The sequence below is a fragment of the Phyllobates terribilis genome, unplaced genomic scaffold (assembly GCF_046119375.1).
Source record: "Phyllobates terribilis strain yellow unplaced genomic scaffold, ASM4611937v1 Scaffold_1__5_contigs__length_1240528914, whole genome shotgun sequence".
NCBI lineage: Eukaryota > Metazoa > Chordata > Amphibia > Anura > Dendrobatidae > Phyllobates > Phyllobates terribilis.
In genome coordinates, this window is record NW_027362761.1 from 612,075,940 (window position 1) to 612,100,894 (window position 24,955).

The 24,955-nt window shown below is 45.8% G+C and overlaps 1 pseudogene; it reads left to right on the forward strand.

Moving 5' to 3' along the window:
* The first annotated feature begins 4,663 nt into the window (after positions 1–4,663).
* Positions 4,664–24,955, forward strand: part of LOC141153153 (uncharacterized) — a 211,748-nt pseudogene continuing 191,456 nt past the window's right edge.

Consider the following 24,955-nt stretch of genomic DNA (forward strand, 5'->3'; position numbering starts at 1 on the left):
AACTATACTTTAAAAAAACAGAGGAAAGTGTAACAGAAACACAGCTCTACACCCTGTGTTATCGCTTTTATGAATAACACTTATAAAGCTAATATTAAATTATCAAAGATATATAGGTAGATTTAATTGTCTAAGATAATAATCAAAGCAAAGTATAAATATTTACCCCAACACCACACTGAGTGTCCCCCGCTGGAGGTGTAGTTACCACGGTGACCGTCCCCCGCTGGCGGTGTTGTTACCACGGTGACCGTCCCCTGCTGGCGGTGTTGTTACCATGGTGACCGTCCCCCGCTGGCGGTGTTGTTACCACGGTGACCGACCTCCCAAGGAGGCTGATAATGAGCGGTCAGGTCGGCGGAGGAGGCCGCAGTGGAGTTTGTGGCTTTTCCTCCAGATTCTTCCTGATAAATGTCAGATATTTGGGGCAGAATTCAGTGATTGTCGTTATATCGTCCCCTGTGATCTCCATCTTCTCCTTTATCATGAAGACGCCGGCAGGACGAGATCCCTCCAGCTGATCCAGTGCTCATCCCTCCTTCTCCTGAATGACCCCGAGGATGGACGAGCACGAGACCACCAGAAGATTATTACACTTCACCCTGGAGATCATCTCCCTGCTGAGCGGAGAGGTAACTCCTCTACATTTCTATCAGCTTTATTGTGTTATGTAACAAGTCCGACATCGGGAAGAGGAAATCCAGAAGAGGAAGAGAAGGATTCTTTACTGTAAGAGCAGTGATTGTGTGCAGCTCTCTGCCAGGAGGAGTTGTTATGGGGATTCCCTATAAGAGCTGTAGAGGGGCCTGGATGTCTGTCCTGAGTGTAATAATATTCCAGGTTATGGCCCCAGATTACTGGAGACGGTTATTGATCCCAGGATTTCTACTGATTGTCAGATCTGGAGTCGGGAAGGAATTCTTCTCCCTAAGTGTCTCTCTCCATACACAGGATTACACAATAGTGAGGAAGACACCGGGGGAGGGTGTGACTCCCATCATCCATCTCCAGGAGTCAGGAGGGCGGAGCCCGGGCCCCATCACAGAGCCTCCCCCGCACCCCCCGATACATGAGAGGAGGAAGAAGATCCTAGAGCTCAGCAACAAGATGATTGAGCTGCTGAGCGGAGAGGTGACTGCTGGGACATTATACAGGACAGCACTGGAGGATTCCGGGTGATGATAGGAGAGGTGACTGCTGGGACATTATACAGGACAGCACTGGAGGATTCTGGGTGATGAGCGGAGAGGTGACTGCTGGGACATTATACAGGACAGCACTGGAGGATTCTGGGTGATGACCGGAGAGGTGACTGCTGGGCCATTATACAGGACAGCGCTGGAGGATTCTGGGTGATGACCGGAGAGGTGACTGCTGGGACATTATACAGGACTGCACTGGAGGATTCTGGGTGATGACCAGAGAGGTGACTGCTGGGACATTATACAGGACGGCACTGGAGGATTCTGGGTGATGAGCGGAGAGGTGGCTGCTGGGACATTATACAGGACGGCACTGGAGGATTCTGGGTGATGACCGGAGAGGTGACTGCTGGGACATTGTACAGGACAGCACTGGAGGATTCTGGGTGATGAGCGGAGAGGTGACTGCTGGGACATTATACAGGACGGCACTGGAGGATTCTGGGTGATGACCGAAGAGGTGACTGCTGGGACATTTTACAGGACGGCACTGGAGGATTCTGGGTGATGACTGGATAGGGGACTGCTGGGACATTATACAGGACAGCACTGGAGGATTCTGGGTGATGACTGGAGAGGTGACTGCTGGGACATTATACAGGACAGCACTGGAGGATTCTGGGTGATGAGCGGAGAGGTGACTGCTGGGACATTATACAGGATGGCACTGGAGGATTCTGGGTGATGAGCGGAGAGGTGACTGCTGGGACATTATACAGGATGGCACTGGAGGATTCTGGGTGATGAGCGGAGAGGTGACTGCTGGGACATTATACAGGACAGCACTGGAGGATTCTGGGTGATGAGCGGAGAGGTGACTGCTGGGACATTATACAGGACGGCGCTGGAGGATTCTGGGTGATGAGCGGAGAGGTGACTGCTGGGACATTATACAGGACAGCACTGGAGGATTCTGGGTGATGACGGTGTCGTTGTTGTCAGGTTCCTATAAGGTGTCAGGATGTCGCTGTCTATCTCTCCATGGAGGAGTGGGAGTATCTAGAAGGACACCAGGATCGGTACCAGGAGGTGATGATGGAGGAGCTCCGGCCTCTGACATCACCAGGTGAGAGGAGACTCTTGTTGGCTCCGGGGGATGTGATGACTTCTCTCGGCCTCGTCCTATAATAGATGATTTTTCTCCAGACTTGCTCTGGGTTTCTCTACATTTTCTCACAGCTTTCATTCCCTGATTCTTCTCTTCTGATCTGTGAGTCGCGGTTTCTCCGCTGTCATCTTCATCAGTCTTGAGTCTTCGTCCTCAGCGGCTTCTTTCAGAATCTTTCACCTTTCTTAGAGCATCGGTCACATTTTGTCTGCAGATGTCCCAGCGCTTCTGTCTGTTCTCTCCTGTGAGATCTTTCGGTACCTGAGTCTGTCGTGGATTGTTACTCAGCAGAGTCGGGGTTAATTTACTGATGATTTTCCTCCTAATCCGCTGTCGCTCGTCCGCCCCTCAGAATCGGTGCCGGCTCAATGTCGTCATCAGTCGTGGTCGGGCGTCTGGACCGTCCCTCAGACCTCGAAACATGAGTCCTGAGATAAAGATGGAGCGTGGTGGAGCCGATCACCCACCAGAGCCGGACATGGAGGCTCCAGCAGTTCTCGGCCCCCGCGTCTATTCACCCACCAGAGCCGGACATGGAGGCTCGAGCAGTTCTCGGCCCCCGCGTCTATTCACCCCTCGCTCTGCAGGCGGAGAAGCACAGAACTTTCCGCACTGGAGGAGGAGGTCGGATCACCGCGCACTCCTCTCTATAGGGGGAATGTTTCTCCTGGAGGAGGAGGTCGGATCACCGCGCGCTCCTCTCTATAGGGGTTAATGTTTCTTCTGGATGAGAGCGGGATGAATTGTGCATTTTACCATATAATGTGCCGAAAAACAGGAAATAATTCCAGATGAGGTCAAACAGTTAATAAAAAAAAAAAAAAAAACGCTGTTCCACATTTACTTTTTGGGTTTTGTTTCTCAGCATTTATTGGGTGGTAAGAACGACGTCGCTGCCATTTTCCAGGTCAGTACAGTTACTGCGATTCCAAACTTGTCGGGTTTATTTTTTAGAATATATTTTATGGGTTAAATTTTCAGAACTGTTCCTGACACCCATCACTTTATCTTCCGTTATTGGAGCTGTGTGAGGGATTCTCTTCTTGAATGGCCGCTGACCTTTTTATTGGTGACTTTTTTGATCGTTGTTTTTTCATTGCAGTTTTGGGGAGGTGTTTTTGATGCGTTTCTTTCTTTTGGCGTTTACCGTGTGAGATAAATCCTGATGTGAAACTGCCAAATAATATATATATTTTCTTTTAGAAAAAATATGTTTGTTCTCATTTTGGGAGACAAAGCAAAAATAATGGGGACTTCAATCTGAGATCCTGGTCTGGTGGTAATAATAAGTGTAAGTCTCCCTTAAAGGGCTGTTTGTTCAGAAGAATATGTATTATGGAGCTTTTCTGTGGAGTCTGACCAGACAATCTCTCCTTGGCTCCCCGTGTGCATCAGTAAGCGCCCATGACCCCGGTGCCGGCTCTCTAGTTGTCCTTTCTACACACTGATAGGCGTTAACCGCTGCGTACCGGGTGCTCCCCACAACACCGTCCTGTGACTTCGTACGTTAGTCGTACATGTGCCCTTTTTTCCTCCTTTAGAGACAAACGCAGAACTTGCTGCTTATTTAAGTGTTTATACCGAGGCGGATGTTGAGATTTATCTCTATTTAAAGGAGAAGAAAAACGCAATAACTCATCTTTTAATAGGAGGACGGCAGGTTCTCTCCTCTTAGAGTGATCCCAGAGGATCCTGTCCAGGAGGGAGGCCGTGTCCTCATGGTGACATCATGAACTCTCAAAAAAACAATCACTGGTAAATGGTCACCGTCCTTCCCCCAATCTCCATACAGTGAATTAGGAGAGAAGAAACCGATGGATAGAAATGTGGAGCTTTCTCCAGCTCCTCTGTGGTTCCATCCCTGGTGGAAACTTGGAGAACTTGTGTTTCTTAGTACGGCTCCTTCATCTGACTGACGAGGGTCTTCTCTGTCCCTCTCCTCGGGGTCCTCATCCTTCGAGTACAGAGCAGAGAGCATTAGCCTTTGGCCTCGCTGATTATCACTTCATACTTGGGGCCACAATGTGCCGGGACCTCGGTACCGGTGGTGAGGACCACAACAATGTAGTTTATTCCCTGATACATAAACATAGAATTACCGGTTCTGAGAGACGAGTCTCATATATAGACAGATACACGGCAGGTCATGTATTCAGTCTCTGTGTCTCCACAGATGGATCCAGGAGGAGAAATCCACCAGAGAGATGTCCCCGTCCTCTGTATCCCCAGGACTGTCCAGAGGAGAATCACAACATCCCGGAGGATCATCAGGTAGATGACACTGAAGTCCCCACAACATCTGACCATGAAGTGATGGGACCTGAGCTCATCTTACATTGTTCTTTTTAGGGTGAAGATCTGATTGATATTAAGGTTGAGGTTATACATGGAGCACAAGAGGCGACCGCAATATGGGCCGATCAGCAGGGTGAGGAGGGGAGACTGTCATGTCTGTTCTGTGGTCATCTACTACTACTCCCATCATTGCATGACACAATCTACAGTGTCATGTAAAAGTTTGGGCACCCCTGGTCAAAATTACTGTTATTGTGACCAGTTAAGCAAGTTGAAGATGAAATGATCTCTAAAAGACCTAAAGTTAAAGATGACACATTTCCTTTGTATTACCCTTGGACATTTGTGTGCTCAGATAACTTTGACCAATGATTCAGACCTTACTTAGCCTGTTAGGGTTAGGGCTCGTTCACTATGATCGTTAGGAAAGGCCAGCGTTATAAAAACCCAGCCTACTCTAACAATGTGCCAAAATAACCGCAGCCATGGCTTCTTCTAAGCCCGTGTTTCTCAACTCCGGTCCTCAACACCCACCAACAGGTCATGTTTTCAGGATTTCCTTAGTATTGCTAGGGTGATGGGATTATTGCCTGTGCAATGCTAAGAAAATCCTGAAAACATGACCTGTTGGTGGGTCTTGAGGACTGGAGTTGAAAAACACTGTTCTAAGCAGCTGTCTAGCACTCTGAAAATGGTGGAGGCCCACAAAGCAGGAGAAGGCTATGAGCAAAGCGTTTTCAAGTTGCCCTTTCCTTGGTTCAAAATGTAATAAAGAAATGGCAGTTAACAGAAACAGTTGAGGTCAAGATAAGGTCTAGAAGACCAAGGAAATTTTCAGTAGGATTGCTAGAGAGGCAAATCCCTGCTTGACTGCAAAAGACTTTCAGAAACATTTAGCAGACTCCAGAGTTGTGGTACATTGTTGTACTCTTCAGAGACACCTGCACAAATATGGCCTTCATGGAAGAGTCATCAGAAGAAAACCTCTCCTGCGACCTCACCATGAAATTCAGTGTCAGAAGTGCAAAAGAACATCTAAGAAGGTCTGATGCATTTTGGAAACAAGTCTTGTGGACCGATGAGGTTAAAATAGAGCAATGATCAAAGTTGTGTGGAGAAAAAAGGGCACAGAATTTTAGGAAAAGAACATCTCGCCAACCATTAAGCATGGTGGTGGATCAATCATGCTTTGGGGTTGTGTTGCAGCCAATGGCACAGGGAACGGGTAGAGGGAAGAATGGATTCCATGAAATTTCAGCAAATTCTTGATGCAAACAGAACTCCATCTGCAAAAAAGCTGAAGGTGAAAAGAGGATGGCAAATGATAATGATACTAAACACACGTCAAAAGGCGCAAGCTGAAGGTTTTACGATGGCGCTCATAGTCCCCTGATCTGAACATCATTGAAAATCTATGGATAGACCTCTAAATAGCAGACGATGTAAGGCGACCCAAGAATCTCACAGAACTGGAAGAATTCTCCAAGGAAGAATGAATGAAAATCCTCAAACAAGAATTGAAAGAATCTTGTCTGGCTACAAAAAGCATTTACAAGCTGTGATACTTTCAAAAGGGGGCGCTACTAGGTACTAACCTTGCCGGGTGCCAAAACATTTGCATTTGACCATTTTTCCTTTTTGAATTTTTTTTAAAATGTAAAAGATGAAAATATATATAATTTATTGTTTATTGTTTTGCCTAAAATACAAAGGAAATGTCATCTGTAACTTTAGGCCGCTTAGAGATTATTTCATCTTCAACTTAACTGTTCACAATAACAGTAATTTTGACCATTGGAGCCCAAACTTTTACATGTAACTGTATTCTGTCACTGTGTGTATCCTACAGATGGACTCATGGAAAGAAATCCACCAGAGAGATGTCCCCGTCTTCTGTATCCCCAGGACTGTCCAGAGGAGAATCACAACATCCCGGAGGATCATCAGGTAGACGGTGCTGAGCCCTGTACTGGATCTGTATATGGGGGACATTTCTGATCGAGGTCATGGATGTCACAGATTTTGGTGGTTTCTTGTATTGTGCTGATTGTTACATCTGATATATCAGGAGGAAGATCCGACTAAGCATAAAGTGAAGGAAGAGACAGAAGAAGAAGCGATGACGAGGAGGAATCAGCCGTGTGTGACTGACGGGAAGGAGGAGATTCCTGTAGATGTTTCCACAGGTGTGTAATAATGACTGGCGTGTGATGATGATGACGACTGACGTGTGATGATGATGTTTGGCATGTGACTATGATTATTGACGTGTGATGATGATGACTGGCGTATGACGATGATGATTGGCATGTGACTATGATTAGCGGCGTGTGATGATGATGACTGGCGTATGACGATGATGATTGGCATATGACTATGATTAGCGGCGTGTGATCATAGAATCATAGAATCATAGAATGGTAGAGTTGGAAGGGACCTCCTGGGTCATCTGGTCCAACCCCCTGCTCAAAGCAGGATTCACTAGATCATCTCAGACAGATGTCTGTCCAGCCTCTGTTTGAAGACATCCATTGAAGGGGAACTCACCACCTCTCGTGGCAGCCTGTTCCACTCATTAATCACCCTAACTGTCAAAAAGTTTTTTCTAATATCTAATCTGTGTCTCCTCCCATTTAGTTTCATCCCATTGCTTCTAGTCTTTCCTTGTGCAAATGAGAATAAAGATGATCCTTCTACAATGTGACAGCACTTGACATATTTGTAGACAGCTATTAAGTCTCCTCTCAGTCTTCTTTTTTGCAAGCTAAACATTCCCAAATCCTGCAACCGTTCCTCATAGGACATGGTTTGCAGACCAGTCACCATTCTGGTCGCTCTTCTCTGAACTTGCTCCAGTTTGTCTATGTCTTTTTTAAAATGTGGTGCCCAAAACTGTACACAGTATTCCAGATGAGGTCTGACCAAAGAGGAGTAAAGACCGATAATGACTTCACGTGATCTAGACTGTATGCTTCTGTTAATACATCCCAGAATTGTATTTGCCTTTTTTGCTGCTGCATCACACTGTTGACTCATGTTCTGTCTATGATCTATTAGTATACCTAAGTCTTTTTCACATGTACTGTTGCTTAGCTCTATTCCTCCCATTCTGTATATGCTTTTTTCATTTTTATTGCCCAGATGTAGTACTTTGCATTTTTCCCTGTTAAAAACCATTCTGTTGGTTGCTGCCCACTGCTCCAGTTTATTTAGGTCTTTTTGAATCCTCTCTCTGTCTTCTCTAGTATTAGCTATCCCTCCTAGCTTTGTGTCATCAGCAAATTTAATCAGTTTACCCTCAATTCCTTCATCTAAATCATTGATAAAGATGTTGAACAATACACGTCCCAGGACGGAGCCCTGTGGTACCCCACTTGAGACATTCATCCAGCTGGATGTGAAGCCATTTACAACCACCCTTTGAGTCCGATCACTAAGCCAGTTATGAATCCACCTAACAGTTGCCTGGTCCATTGCATACTTGGTCATTTTTTCAATAAGGATGGTGTGAGATACTTTGTCAAATGCTTTGCTGAAGTCAAGATATACTATATCTACAGCATTTCCCTGATCCACCCAGTCAGTGATTCTGTCATAGAAGATGATGATGACTGGCGTATGACGATGATGATTGGCATGTGACTATGATTAGCGGCGCCTGACGATGACCGGTGTGTGATATTGTATGAAGTCTCCGGTGCCGTGAAGCTTTATCCGCCGTCCACATCACAGCAGAAGCGTCCGGTGATGGCGCGGCTGCTCTTGTACAGAGTCCGGTTGCGCACCGATGAATAACGGGGCCGCCTTCACACCTCTTCTTAATGATTTAATAAGCACATTTTTAATTTTCCTAATTGTGTTTTTTTAACCCGTTTAAAGCCCATGACCTATTAATACTCGTCTGTGCCCTGGGCTTTAAGAGCCAGACCCGTATTAGTACGTCATGGTGATCGCGCGCGCACACAGGCTGTGCGAGCGCGATCGCTGCCAGGTGTCAGCTGATAGTACCGGGTGTCAGCTGTGACAATGTGCAGGGAGCGGTCCCACACCGCTCCCAGCACATTAACCCCCGCAATGCTGCGATCGAAGTCGATCGCAGCATTGCGGTGGCTAAGGGGAGGTGATCTCAATACTCACCTCCTCTTCCGGCCTCCAGCGCTGTCTGCCGCGGCTTCCCGGATGTTGGCATGATGACCCAATGTCATCATGACAACATCCGAGTCACCAGACATTAGGAAGATTTTTTGGTCATGCGCAGTACATGACCAAACTATCTTCTCACTGCAGCGCTGACTGCCTGCATGGCACAGGGATGGTGCTGCATTCCTGTGCTATGTAGGCGATCAGAATAAAAAAAGTGAAAGTCCCAGAGTGGGAAAAAGTAAAAAAACTGTCATAAAGTGAAAAAAAAAAAAAATTGTAAAAATATTATAAAAAAAAAAAATCACCAAAAATAAAAATATAATGTGCCCATCAATAAATATTATTATGAAAAAAACAACAACAACAACAAAAAAAAGTACACATATTTGGTATCGCCGCGTCCGGAATGACCTGACCTATAAAATTGTCCCACTAGTTAACCCCTTCAGTGAACACGGGAAAAAAAAAAAAACACGCAAAAAGCAATGCTTTATCATCATACCGCCAAACAAAAAATGGAATAACACGCAATCAAATAGACGAATATAAACAAAAATGTTACCGCTGAAAACGTCATCTCGTCCCGCAAAAAACAAGCCGCCATACAGCTCCATCAGCCGAAAAATAAAAAAGTTATAGCTCTCAGAATAAAGCGATGATAAAAAATAATTTTTTCTATAAAATAGCTTTTATTGTGTAAAACATAGAAAAACAATATAAATGTGGTACCGCTGTAAACGTACTGACCCGAAGAATAAAGCTACCTTATCAATTTTACCACACGCGGAACAGAATAAAAAAAAAACAATTCCTGAATTGTTGATTTTTGTTTATTCTGCCTCCCAAAAGCTGGAATAGAAAGCGATCAAAAAATGGCACGTGCCCGAAAATGGCAGCAATAAAAACATCAACTCATCCCACAAAAAACAAGCCGTCACATGACTCTGCCGGCCAAAATATGGAAAGATTATAGCTCTCAAAATATGGCGATGCAAAAACTAGATTTTACAAAAAATGCGTCTTTTAGTGTGTGACAGCTGTCAGTCATAAAAACCCCATATGATTCTGGTATCGCTGTAATCACACCGACCCGAAGAATAAGGTCGTCTAATCACTTATACCGCACGAGGAACGGCTTCAAAAATAAACGCTAGGGCTGGGGTTAGGGTTGTTGTTTTTTTTTTAAATTAAAAAAAAAAAAAAGACGATATGGCGACTAGTGTCGAGTGCTTGCTACTTGAGTTTGCATCGGGTGCTCGGGTATGCATTGAGTATCGCGGGTGCTCGAGTCGCCGCCCCATATGCTTCATGGCCAAAAAAGCCTCGCGGGGATTGCCTGCCATGCAAGAGCGATCCCCGCATTTTTTTTTGGGGTGTCTAATAACCGTGAAACATGCGGGCGGGGACTCGAGCACCCGCGATACATGGTGCATACCCGAGTACCTGATGCAAACTCAAGTAGCGAGCACTTGCGCTCAAGACTAATGACAACTTATTCTATATGATGACCTAATGTTATCAAATTCTGTGTCGTACCTCTGGGTTCAAAATGTTCACTATACCCCTTGATAAAATCCTTGAGGGGTGTGGTTTCCAAAATGGGGTCACTTGTGGGGGGTTTCCACTATTTAGGCACATCAGGGGCTCTCCAAACGTAACATGGCGTCCGCTTTCGATTCCAGCCAGTTTTGCGTTCAAAAAGTCACACAGTGCTCCTTCCCTTCTGAACTCTGCCGTGCGCCCAAACACTGTATTTTCCCCACATATGGGGTATTGGTGTACTCAGGAGAAATTGCACAAAAGTTTTTGGGGTCCATTTTCTCCTCTTACCCTTGTGAAAATAAAAAAATTGGGGCTAAAACATCATTTTTGTGGAAAAATTAAATTTTTTTATTTCCACGGCTCCATGTTATAAACTTCTGTAAAGGACTTGGGGGTTCAAGGTGCTCACCACACATCTAGATAAGTTCCCTGAGGTGTCTAGTTTCCAAAATGGTGTCACTTGTGGGGGGTTTCCACTGTTTAGGCACATCAGGGGCTCCCCAAATGCAACATGGCGTCCGCTAATTATTCAAGCAAATTTTACACTTAAAAAGTCAAATGGCGCTCCTTCCCTTCCGAGCCCTGCCGTGCGCCCAAACAGTGGTTTTTCCCCACATATGGGGTATCTGCGTGCCCAGGGGAAATTGCACAACAAATTTTGGGGTCCATTTTTTCCTGTTACCCCTGCGAAAATAAAAAAAATTGGGTCTAAAGTAACATTTTTGTGATAAAAGTTAAATGTTGATTTTTTTCTTCCACATTCCAAAAATTCCTGGGAAGCACCTGAAGGGTTAATAAAGTTCTTGAATGTGGTTTTGAGCACTTTGAGGGGTGCAGTTTTTAGAATGGTGTCACTTTTGGGTATTTTCTGTCATAAAGACCCCTCAAAGTGACTTTAAATGTGATGTGGTCCCTAAAAAAAATGGTTTTGTAAATTTTGTTGGAAAAATGAGAAATCTCTGGTCAACTTTTAACCCTTATAGCTCCCTAACAAACCAAAAAAAAATTTTAGTTCCAAAATTGTGCTGATGTAAAGTGGACATGTGGGAAATGTTATTTATTAACTATTTTGTGTGACATATCTCTCTGATTTAAGGGCATAAAAATTAAAATTTTGAAAATTGCAAAATTTTCACCAAATTTACGTTTTTTTCACAAATAAACACAAGTGATATCGAAGAAATTTTACCACAATCATGAAGTACAATATGTCACGAAAAAACAGTCTCAGAATCAGGGGGATCCGTTGAAGCTCCAGAGTAATTACCTCATAAAGTGACAGTGGTCAGAATTGTAAAAATTGGCCCGGTCATTAACGTGTAAACCACATTGGGTTGTAAAGGGGTTTGTTATGCAGACTCCCGGACTGACTGGCGTGTGCGTGTTTAGTGATCCCACTGGACCATGAACCGGAGAGTGCCTGGAGGGGCGTAACTAAGTATCTACTCTATCCGACGGCTAACGACGCCAGTGCACCAGGGAGGAACCGAGCAGAGGGACCAGGGGCTACTCCAGGTCAGACCCCGGACACGGCTGTTGACCCACACCGGAGAATACAGGAACAGACAGGTTAGGCTGGCACACTGACTGGTGGGTATAGGCTGGCATGCAGACAGGCGGGCACTGGTAAGCACGACTGGGATGCAGGCAGGGGGTACTGGCAAGCACGGCTGGAGTGCCGACAGGGATGCACTAGCAGGTTGGAGCACAGACTGGATAAGGTGCAGTACAGACTGGGACTCAGGAACAGAACCGCAGATGCGGTAGACAAGCAGAGCACAGCGAGACCGCCGGAGCGGTGAACAAGAGCAGAGCAGGGCGAGGCTGCCGGAGCGGTGAGCAAGAGCAGAGCGAGACCGCCTGGAGCGGTGAGCAAAAGCAGGGTAGAGCGAGACCGCTTGGAGCGGTGAGCAAAGGCAGAGCGAGACCACTTGGAGCGGTGAGCAAAGGCAGAGCGAGGCCGCCTGGAGCGGTGAGCAAAGGCAGAGCGGAGCAAGGCCGCCTGGAGCGGTGAGCAAAGGCAGAGCGGAGCGAGGCCGCCTGGAGCAGTGAGCAAAGGCAGAGCAGAGCGAGGCCGCCTGGAGCGGTGAGCAAAGGCAGAGTAGAGCGAGGCCGCCTGAAGCGGTGAGCAAAGGCAGAGCAGAGCGAGGCCGCCTGGAGCGGTGAGCAAGGCAGAGCGGGCAGAAACCGCCGGAGCGGTGAGCAAGGCAGAGCAGACAAGAACCGCCGGAGCGGTGAGCAAGGCAGAGCAGGCAAGAACCGCCGGAGCGGTGAGCAAGGCAGAGCTGGCAAGAACCGCCGGAGCGGTGAGCAAGGCAGAGCAGGCAAGAACCTCCGGAGCGGTGAGCAAGGCAGAGCAAGCAAGAATCGCCGGAGCGGTAAGCAAGGCAGAGCAGGCAAGAACCGCCGGAGCGGTGAGCAAGGCAGAGCAGGCAAGAACCGCCGGAGCGGTGAGCAAGGCAGAGCAGGCAGGAACCGCCGGAGCGGTGAGCAAAGGCAGAGCAGAGGAGACAGGGCTCTGTTCACACGGAACAGACTGGAGGGGAAAGGCAGAACCAGATACACACAAGATACTTGCAATGAAGTAGCGAGTGGACTCTAAACTCACAAACGGAAGTACAGCAAAAACGAGTAGGAGTTAGCAGGTTCATACTCTGCAGAAAAAAGGAAGGTACGGACATAGAGAAAAACAGGAAACAGGCTAGGAGAGTGTTCAGACAGGAACTGAGTGTTCAGACAGGAACTGACACTGCAGCGAGATACAGGAGCGAGTCTGGGTATGCAGCCCCCAGAGGGCGGGACGAACAGGCTAGGAGCGTGTTCAGACTGGCCTGGAAATATTGCCTTCGGGAAGGCAGACAGGCAGGAGAAACAGAACAGGACCTAGCACATTCAGAGTCAAGGAGCACACTGAATGATAAAGTTGCTCAGGCACCAGATTCCAGGTGAAGCTGGTTTAAATATCCAGTGACTGACAGCAATAGGCTGAGGACGCATAAGGGGTGTGCCCACAGCAGCTATAAGAAACAGGAAGTGACCGGGCCGCCGCCCTAAGCAGCCAGAACAGAGGCAAGCAGACAGCATGGAAGGAAGCCAGGCTAACAGACTGGACTGATGATCAAGTTTGCGATCTTGCGTAGTGGGAGATGGTGCCCTATGCAAGAACGCCGCCAGGTATGTTACAGGGTTAATATTACTTCCGTCTTTTACTTCCATATTGTTCTTACACAAGTCTCATGCTGCCATATAAATGACTGAGCTTGCGATTCGGACAGAACCCCGGGGGAAGATTCCGTATAATGAGGCGCTGTGGACGCCGTCTGGCCTATGATCCAGTGATGTCCATCTTTTTCAGCGTGCATAAAAGCGCAGTCGACCAGAGGCTGGACGGAGTCCAGTGTAACTCTGCTGCCTCATTATTCTGAATGGATCCCTCGGGGGTCTCATCTGAATCATGTATTTTGTAGATTTAGATGGAAACCCCTATATACAGTGGGTACGGAAAGTATTCAGACCCCTTTAAATTTTTCACTCTTTGTTTCATTGCAGCTATTCGGTAAGTTCTAAAAAGTTCATTTTTTTCTCACTAAAGTTCACTCTGCACCGCATCTTCACTGAAAAAAAAGAAATGTAGACATTTTTGCAAATTTATTAAAAAAGAAAAACTGAAATATCACATGGTCATAAGTAATCAGACCCTTTGCTCAGTATTGAGTAGAAGCCCCCTTTTGAGCTAGTACAGCCATGAGTCTTCTTGGGAATGATGCAACAAGTTTTTCACACCTGGATTTGGGATCCTCTGCCATTCTTCCTGGCAGATCCTCTCCAGTTCCGTCAGGTTGGATGGTGAACGTTGGTGGACAGACATTTTCAGGTCTCTCCAGAGATGCTCAATTGGGTTTAGGTCAGGGCTCTGGCTGGGCCAGTCCAGAATGGTCACAGAGTTGTTCTGAAGCCACTTCTTTGTTATTTTAGCTGTGTGCTTAGGGTCATTGCCTTGTTGGAAGGTGAACCTTCGGCCAAGTCTGAGGTCCAGAGCACTGTAGAAGAGGTTTTCATCCAAGATATCTCTGTACTTGGCCGCATTCATGTTTCCTTCAATTGCAACCAGTCATCATGTTCCTGCAGCTGAAAAACACCCCCATAGCATGATGCTGCCACCACCATGTTTCACTGTTGGGGTTGTATTGGGCAAGTGATGAGCAGTGCCTGGTTTTCTCCACACATACCGCTTCGAATTATCACCAAAAAGTTCTATCTTCGTCTCATCAGACCAGAGAATCTTATTTCTCAAAGTCTGTGAGTCCTTCATGTGTTTTTGAGCAAACTCTATGCGGGCTTTCATATGTCTTGCACTGAGGAGAGTTTTCCGTCGAGCCACTCTGCCATAAGTGTCCGACTGGTGGAGGGCTGCAGTGATAGTTGACCTTGTGGAACTTTCTCCCATCTCCCTACTTCATCTCTGGAGCTCAGCCACAGTGATATTGGGGTTCTTCTTTACCTTTCTCACCAAGGCTCTTCTCCCACGATTGCTCAGTTTGGCTGGACTGCCAGGTCTAGGAAGACTTCTGGTTGTCCCAAACTTCTTCCATTTAAGGATTATGGAGGCCACTGTGCTCTTAGGAGCCTTGAGTAATGCAGAAATTCTTTTGTAACCTTGGCCAGATCTGTTCCTTGCCACAATTCTGTCTCTGAGCTCCTTGGGCAGTTCCTTTGAGCTCATGATTCTTATTTGGTCTGACATGCACTGTGAGCTGTGAGGTCTTATATAGACAGGTGTGTGCCTTTCCAAATCAAGTCCTATCAGTTTAATTAAACATAGCTGGACTCCAATGAAGGAGTAGAACCATCTCAAGGAGAATCACAAGGAAATGGACAGCATGTGACTTAAATATGAGTGTCTGAGCAAAGGGTCTGAATACTTATGACCATGTGATATTTCAATTTTTCTTTTTTAATAAATTTGCAAAAATTTCTACATTTCTGCTTTTTTCAGTCAAGATGGGGTGCAGAGTGGACTTTAATGAGAAAAATAAATGAACTTTTTAGAATTTACCAAATGGCTGCAATGAAACAAAGAGTGAAAAATTTAAAGGGGTCTGAATACTTCCCGTACCCACTGTAAGTGTTCAGCGTACAGCACAAGATAAATATGATCCAACATGTTCTGTACCCCAAAATGCCACCATTAAGAGCTTCTACTCAACCCACAAAAAAGCAAGTCCCCACTCAGGTTCATCATCTGTAAACAGTAATATAGGGGGTGTCCATATCACTGGTAGCACAAAGGCTCTGGAAAAGTGACTTGGCTCCCACTTAAAGAAATCCAGTGACATCTGCGCTCCCAAATCCAAATGCCCCCTCCTCCTGAGCCCCACCGTGTGCAGTTAGCATCCACATGTTTGGCATTACTGTAGCGGGGAGAGACAATTTATTTCTCCAGAAAGCACTAGCTGGGAATCATGTACTGGGCGCTACAACGTAAGGGCACTACAATGTACCGGACACTACAATGTACTGGCCACTATAATGAAATATTTGCATTTTCACTTCGCAACATCCATTACTTCTCGTTTCTGGAAAGCACCCATGGAGTCAAATTCATCACTAGTCCTGTAGATACATTTCCATAGGGGTGTAATTTCTAAAATGGGGTCACTTGAGGGGGGATTCTGCTCTTCTGCCACTTAGGGGCTCTGTATATGAAGTTTGCAAACTTTAGTAGAACAGCGTGTTCTCCAAGAGTCAAATAGCGCTCCTTCCCTCCCGAGTCTCGCCATGTGGCTAAGCAGTACAGTACAGCCACATATGGGGTATTGCCCCGTTCAGCAGAAATTGTATCACAAATTATGTGGTCATTTTTACCCATTTTCCCTTGTGAAAATATAAAATCTGGGGCTAAAATAACATTATAGTGGTAAAATGTAATTTTTTTTCTCTTCACAATTCAATTGTATAACATTTTGTGACTCACAATTACCTTGTATTCATTGGGAAAGTGCGCGGTGGATGCTGGATGTGACGCACGGGGAAACCCCACCCACAGCCCGGCGTCCACCGCGGGGATCGCATCACCGAGTCACGCCTCACTTGATGTGACATCAGGGGAAGCAAGAGCCGGCTGCAGCCGGGGGTCGCGTGATGCCGGTGAGTGGCCAGCGATAGCGCCGCTCACAGGCAATAAAGACAAAGCTAGGTAATTAGAAAAATCTCCTCTCAACGGGTTAATTACATTGGGGGCATTTTTAATAGTAGTGGACATCTTCTTTAATTGTGTGGACTCTTTTCTATACTAAGGGCAAGTTACGAAGCTTGAGAGTGAAATGGCACTGGTGGTACAGTACAGACCAAAAGTTTGGACACACCTCATTTAAAGATTTTTCTGTATTTTCATGACTATGAAAATTGTACATTCACACTGAAGGCATCAAAACTATGAATTAACACATGTGGAATTATATACTTAACAAAAAAGTGTGAAACAACTGAAAATATGTCTTATATTCTAAGTTCTTCAAAGTAGCCACCTTTTGCTTTGATGACTGCTTTGCACACTCTTGGCATTCTCTTGATGAGCTTCAAGAGGTAGTCACCGGAAATGGTCTTCCAACAATCTTGAAGGAGTTCCCAGAGATGCTTAGCACTTGTTGGCCCTTTTGCCTTCACTCTGTGGTCCAGCTCACCCCAAACCATCTCGATTGGGTTCAGGTCTGGTGACTGTGGAGGCCAGGTCATCTGGGCTAGCACCCCATCACTCTCCTTCTTGGTCAAATAGCCCTTACACAGCCTGGAGGTGTGTTTGGGGTCATTGTCCTGTTGAAATATAAATGATGGTCCAACTAAACGCAAACCGGATGGAATAGCATGCCGCTGCAAGATGCTGTGGTAGCCATGCTGGTTCAGTATGACTTCAATTTTGAATAAATCCCCAACAGTGTCACCAGCAAAGCACCCCCACACCATCACACCTCCTCCTCCATGCTTCATGGTGGGAACCAGGCATGTAGAGTCCATCCGTTCACCTTTTCTGCGTCGCACAAAAACACGGTGGTTGGAACCAAAGATCTCAAATTTGGACTCATCAGACCAAAGCACAGATTTCCACTGATCTAATGTCCATTCCTTGTGTTCTTTAGCCCAAATAAGTCTCTTCTGCTTGTTGCTTGTCTTTAGCAGTGGTGTCCTAGCAGCTATTTTACCATGAAGGCCTGCTGCACAAAGTCTCCTCTTAACAGTTGTTGTAGAGATGTGTCTGCTTCTAGAACTCTGTGTGGCATTGACCTGGTCTCTAATCTGAGCTGCTGTTAACCTGCGATTTCTGAGGCTGGTGACTCGGATAAACTTATCCACAGAAGCAGAGGTGACTCTTGGTCTTCCTTTCCTGGGGTGGTCCTCATGTGAACCAGTTTCTTTGTAGCGCTTGATGGTTTTTGCAACTGCACTTGGGGACACTTTCAAAGTTTTCCCAATTTTTCGGACTGAGTGACCTTCATTTCTTAAAGTAATGGTGGCCACTCGTTTTTCTTTTCTTAGCTGCTTTTTTCTTGCCATAATACAAATTCTAACAGTCTATTCAGTAGGACTATCAGCTGTGTATCCACCTGACTTCTGCACAACACAACTGATGGTCCCAACCTCGAATATAAGACATATTTTCAGTTGTTTCACACTTGTTTGTTAAGTATATAATTCTACATGTGTTAATTCATAGTTTTGATGCCTTCAGTGTGAATGTTCAATTTTCATACTCATGAAAAGACAGAAAAATCTTTAAAAGGTGTGTCCAAACTTTTGGTCTGTACTGTACATTAAGGGGTAACTCCTGATGACAGGTTCCCTTAAAGAACTATTTGCTGTCTAATCTCTGCCACCCCTGTCTTGTGCCAATGTTACCAGTTTATAAGTGTCATTCACTTTACCCGTCATTGTGTTAATGTTATGGCATGTAGTTGTCCTCCGTATTCTCGGTGCTTTCACTGACGAGGGTCTTCATTGTGAGATCCAGAAAATACATTCAGATATCTCTTTTTGTGTTGAAGAAAAAAAATCTCATCTAATTTTTCTTTCATCCCTACAGGAAATCCTGGTGAGAATAACAGTTTATCACTAAATTGTAAAAAAGAAGATATCAGGAAGCACTCTAATGGAGGAAACCTCATCACCCTTCCTGCACCTCTTGGACTTCACAGCAGTTCACCTTCTTATAATCCTCCTAATCATGAGGAATCATCTCCTGAGCAATCTCTCATTATTACCAAAAGTCCAGGTGGCAAAGTGGATAAAAGATTTCAGTGTGACAAGCAACTTACTAAAAGCTCAGATTTTTCAACACACAGAAAACACAAAGGAAAAAAGCCATACTCCTGTTCAGAATGTGGGAAATGCTTTACATATAAATCACAATTTGTTATACATCAGAGAATTCACACAGGAGAAAAGCCATTTTCATGTTCAGAATGTGGAAAATCGTTCACGGATAAAGGGGATCTTGTTACACATCAGAGAATTCATACAGGAGAGAAGCCGTATTCATGTTCAGAATGTGGGAAATGTTTTGGAAGGAAATCAAACCTTGTTAAACATCAGAGAATTCACACAGGAGAGAAGCCGTATTCATGTTCAGAATGTGGGAGATGTTTTATAGATAATTCAGTGCTTGTTAAACATCAAAGAATTCACACAGGGGAAAAACCTTTTTCATGTTTACAATGTGGAAGGTGCTTTACAGATAAATCACAACTTGTTAAACATCAGAGAATTCACACAGGAGAAAAGCTGTATTCATGTTCAGAATGTGGGAAGTCGTTCACGAGTAACAGGAGTCTTATTAACCATCAGAGAATTCATACAGGAGAGAAGCCGTATTCATGTTCAGAATGTGGGAAATGTTGTAGAATTAAATCAAACCTTGTTAAACATCAAAGAATTCACATAGGGAAAAAACATTTTTCATGTTTACAATGTTGAAGGTGCTTTGTAGATAAATCACAACTTGTTAGACATCAGAGAATTCACACAGGAGAAAAGCCATATTCGTGTTCAGAATGTGGGAAATGCTTTACAAATAAAGGGAGTCTTATAACACATCAGAGAATTCACACAGGAGAAAAAACATTTTCATGTTCACTATGTGGGAAGTCCTTCGCAGGTAAAGGGCATCTTGGTAGACATCAGAGCATTCATACTGGAAAGTCGCCATATTCATGTTCAGAATGTGGGAAATGCTTTAGAGATAAATCAAATCTTGTTAAACATCACAGAATTCACACAGGAGAAATGCCGTATTCATGTTCATTCTGTGAGAAATGCTTTACAGAGAAATCAAAACTTGTGACACATGAGAAAATTCACACAGGAGAGAAGCCGTATTCATGTTCAGAATGTGGGAAATCTTTTATATGTAAATCAAATCTTTCTGCCCATAAGAGAATTCATACAGGAGAAAAGCCATTTTCTTGTTCAGAATGTGCGAAATGTTGTAGAAGTAAATCAGAGCTGGTTTTACATCAAAGAATTCACTCCGGGGAGAAACCGTTTTCATGTTTTCAATGTGGAAAATGCTTTACAGGTAAATCAGATCTTGTTAAACATCAGAGAATTCACACAGGAGAGAAGCCGTATTCATGTTCAGAATGTGGGAAATCTTTTATACATAAATCATACCTTGTAAAACATGAGAGAAGTCATATGGGAAAGAAAGTGTAATTATGTTCACTGTGTTTTATAAAGTTTAATAAATATTGTTCAGCATAAGTGAGTACACCCCCTTTGATGAGTAAGATTTTGTTTAATAGCTCACTGAACACAAGATCAATTTCTAAAATTTTGCCAACACTAAGTTTCATAGAACGTTTTTTTTTGTAATCAAAACATGAAAGTAAGGGTAATAATATAACTCTCATTACAAAATCTTTAGTTTTACTCAAATTAGTTGATGCAAAAATGAGTACACCCCACATCAAAAGCTGCTACATTTATTATTTTGTATGGCCTCCATAATTTTAAAGGACGGCACCAAGTTTTCTAGGCCTGGAATGAACAAGTTAGTGACAATACTATATCTTTTTTCTCTTTTTCAATAACGAGCTCTTGGAGCCTGGATGCTGGATGGAGCGATGACAACTTGTCTCTTCAGAATTCCCCATAGGTGTTTGGTTGGGTTCAGATCAGGAGACACTTGGCCACTGAATCACTGTCACCCTGTTCTTCAGAAATGGTACAGTGGCCTACCAAGGGAACAGAGTGATGGCAGCATCTTTTCTTTCACTATAGAGCAGAACATCTGTGAATTTAAGATACCATCAATGAAATGTAGCTCCTCATGCAGCCCCACATAAGGACTCTGCCACCACCAGGTCTCACTGTAGACACCATGCATTTTCATTGTATTCCTCAATTCTTCAACGTCATACAGTTTTGAAGCCATCAGTTCCAAAAAAAAAAATGTATTTTGATCTCATCACTCCAGAGTATAAAGTCCCAGGAGTCTTCATATCTTTCAGCATGTGTCCTGGCAAATTGTAGGTCAGCTTTGTTGTACATGGGCTTCAGGAGAGGTTTTCTGGGAAGTGCTCGGATGGAAAATCCCGGTTGAGAAGTGTGGCGCCCAGCTGCGCTTGGTACCACAGATCCTAGAAGGGTGCATGGACGGATTTCTCCACAAGAGGCCCTCATAAGCATTCACACACTTCCACCTTCCACCTCAGACCACCAGAGGGAGCCTGTTAGGGATATACAGTGGTGGCCAAAAATATTGGCATCCCTGCAATTCTGTCAGATAATACTCAGTTTCTTCCTGAAAATGATTGCAATCACAAATTCTTTGGTATTATTATCTTCATTTAATTTGTCTTCAATGAAAACACACAAAAAGAATTGTCCTAAAGCCAAATTGGATATAATTCCACACCAAACCTAAAAAAGGGGGTGGACAAAAGTATTGGCACTGTTTGAAAAATCATGTGATGCTTCTCTAATTCGTGTAATTAACAGCACCTGTAACTTATCTGTGGCACCTAACAGGTGTTGGCAATAACTAAATCACACTTGCAGCCAGTTAACATGGATTAAAGTTGACTCAACCTCTGTCCTGTGTCCTTGTGTGTACCACATTGAGCATGGAGAAAAGAAAGAAGACCAAAGAACTGTCTGAGGACTTGAGAAACCAAATTGTGAGGAAGCATGAGCAATCTCAAGGCTACAAGTCCATCTCCAAAGACCTGAATGTTCCTGTGTCTTCCGTGCGCAGTGTCATCAAGAAGTTTAAAGCCCATGGCACTGTGGCTAACCTCCCTAGATGTGGGCGGAAAAGAAAAATTGACGAGAGATTTCAACGGAAGATTGTGCGGATGGTGGATAAAGAACCTCGACTAACATCCAAACAAGTTCAAGCTGCCCTGCAGTCCGAGGGTACAACAGTGTCAACCCGTACTATCCGTCGGCGTCTGAATGAAAAGGGACTGTATGGTAGGATACCCAGGAAGACCCCACTTCTTACCCCGAGACATAAAAAAGCCAGGCTGGAGTTTGCCAAAACTTACCTGAGAAAGCCTAAAACATTTCGGAAGAATGTTCTCTGGTGAGATGAGACAAAAGTCGAGCTTTTTGGGAAAAAGCATCAACATAGAGTGTACAGGGAAAAAAAAGAGGCATTCAATGAAAAGAACACGGTCCCTACAGTCAAACATGGCGGAGGTTCCCTGATGTTTTGGGGTTGCTTTGCTGCCTCTGGCACTGGACTGCTTGACCGTGTGCATGGCATTATGAAGTCTGAAGACTACCAACAAATTTTGCAACATAATGTAGGGCCCATTGTGAGAAAGCTGTGTCTCCCTCAGAGGTCATGGGTCTTCCAGCAGGACAATGACCCAAAACACACTTCCAAAAGCACTATAAAATGGTTTGAGAGAAAGCACTGGAGACTTCTAAGTTGGCCAGCAATGAGTCCAGACCTGAATCCCATAGAACACCTGTGGAGAGATCTCAATATGGCAGTTTGGAGAAGGCACTCTTCAAATATCAGGGACCTGGAGCAGTTTGCCAAAGAAGAATGGTCTACAATTCCAGCAGAGCATTGTAAGAAACTCATTGATGGTTACCGGAAGCGGTTGTTCGCAGTTATTTTGGCTAAACGTTGTGCAACCAAGTATTAGGCTGAGGGTGCCAATACTTTTGTCTGTCCCATTTTTGGAGTTTTGTGTGAAATGATCAATGATTTGATTTTTGCTTCATTCTCTTTTGTGTTTTTTCCTTGCAAGCAAATTAAATGAAGAGAATAATACCAAAGAATTTGTGATTGCAATCATTTTCAGGAAGAAACTGAGTATTATCTGACAGAATTGCAGGGGTGCCAATACTTTTGCCCACCACTGTAAATAGGGAAGGTGGAGCTAGGCAGTTCAGTTCCTCTGGAGAGTTCAGTGAGTCCAGGTCTGAATACAGAGTCGAGCTCAGTCTGAGAAGAGTTACCTCAGGGGACAGAGCCAGTTCCAGCTCCTGCAGTTGCTAGCCTGCAGTGCAGCGCAGTCCAGACTCACCTAGCTCAGGTTAGTGAGCCAAGGCGTGCCAACGCCATAAGAGCGGTGAAGCGCGGCAAGCTGCCGCTAGTGTGTATAGCCTAGTGAGCTTCGAGCGAGGCCGAAGGCTAGAGGAGTGAGTAGCATTGGGGGCAGAGGAGCTGTACAAGCTCACCCCAGAAAGCATATACCGGACACCGGGTCCGCGTCTACAGGGCCGTAAACCCCCCCTGTGGAGACAACCAGAGACCCCTGGAAGACTTCAGGTCCCAGGATCGCCCAAGCGCTGATACGTACCAGAGCCAGGAGTCATAGAGGCCCCGCTAGCTGGGAGCGTGTACTCCAAGAGAGGGCCCTACCACAAGGTGAGCCGATGCAGGACAGCGACAAAGTTAGGCCTAGCGCCAGGCAGGTCAGAAACTTACTACGCAGAGGCAAGAAACAGGAGGCCCTATACCCGCTTCCTGGGGAGAATCCTGAAATGCACCCTTCACCCTACAGTGCTCCGAGATGTGCCTGAACTTCCATCAGTAAAAGGTACTGAAGAGAACTGTGTGTTTGCCTATCCTTCTGCAGACCCGGCTGGGTCACCTCTGTCCTGCATCCCCTCTTCATACGCTGCCCTGATGCCTAGCTCCACCTGTGGGGAGCTGTACCATCAAGCTGCCTTATCACCGGCCTCAGTGGGCTGCCGCAGCGCTGGTGATCCTCACCAGACACCACAGGTGGCCTCACGAACTTCCATATAATTAACCACCCTTTTAAAAGAGAGGCACAGGGTACGGGCCCGGGAGCCGACCTCCACGACATCCCCCCCAAAGCTAACAACGAGGCCCGGGCGCCGAGTCCTCCCCATCCCCTGGGCTCGACATTCTTTTTCCTGGCGTCACGAACAGGATCCCGTGCCCGCTGCAACAACGGCGTGTTATGCCCGTTGCCACTGGGTACTGTGCACCTTTAATCAAAGAAACTATGTATTTAACTGTGGCGAAGATTGCCGCCATTGATGGGCCGCCGAGCGAGAAGAAGGGCGTAACTGCGGGAAACTGAGGGGCGTACCTATAAAAGCGCGCGAAGCCCCGGACATGCCCCACGCCTCGACGTCAAACCAGGAAGCGCCAGGTCCTGGAAGGAGCGCCGGCGAACGCTCTGATGTAGGATGCAAGCGACGCAAGGTCCTGAAGAAGACCGTCACCTGCGGAGCTGCGGCCTACTGAAAGAAAAGAAAAGGTAGGCCACGGTTCCCTAGGGGGGCGCCAGAATGTCCAAGGAACAGCACAGCCCCGGAGCACCGGTTAACTGCCCTGATGCTCAACCCGAGCTCGGCGCTGAGCAGGCCAGATCAGCCGCTCAACCAGCAGGACCTGTAACTCCTGTCATACCCATGGCCCTACCGTATATCGTAGTGGCTCCCCCAGTACAGCAGTAAACCAGATACCCTGTCTGGATTTAAACGGAAAATATGCGGTATTCTGGACATGTACTCTATGACAGGCAAGCAAAGAGCCGCTGTTTTATTAGGACAATTGACTGGTGCTGTGGAGCGAGAAGTAGAAACCTGGTCGCCGCAGACCATGAGTCAGTGTCCGCCATATTTAAAAAGTTACAGACTGTCTTTGAGAATCGTACTGAGACAGACCTCCGGATGAGGTTCTACAACTGCTCTCAGCAGCCGGAAGACAGTGTTCGGGACTATGCCTGACGTTTACAAGGGGCCCTGCGAGCTCTGAAACAGGTTAGTGCAACCAGCATCAATGATGAAAATAAAATGCAGAAAGAACAGTTTGTCTGGGGACTGAGGTCCCAAGAGGAGAGCAGGACTGTGCGTTGGTGGTCCCGGCATCATCCAGATGCCACCTTTGACACCCTTAAGGACATGGCTATAAAAGGACTGCAACCACTGGAAACAACCGCCATCCAATGTTAGCAGGGTGGGGTCACCCCAGTACCCGCAGCATCCACCTTTTCCCCGGTGGCTGCTGAAGCTAAGGTGCAAGCAACGTCCCCTAGTGAACTGGACAGCCTGCGCTCTGAAGTGCGGCAGTTGAGCAAAACCCTGACCACTGTGCTGAGTGCCCTGCAGCTGAGGACGGAGCCCGAGGAGGAAGGCAAGATCCTGTTAGCCGACAGCCCTGAGGATGTCCCCTGGA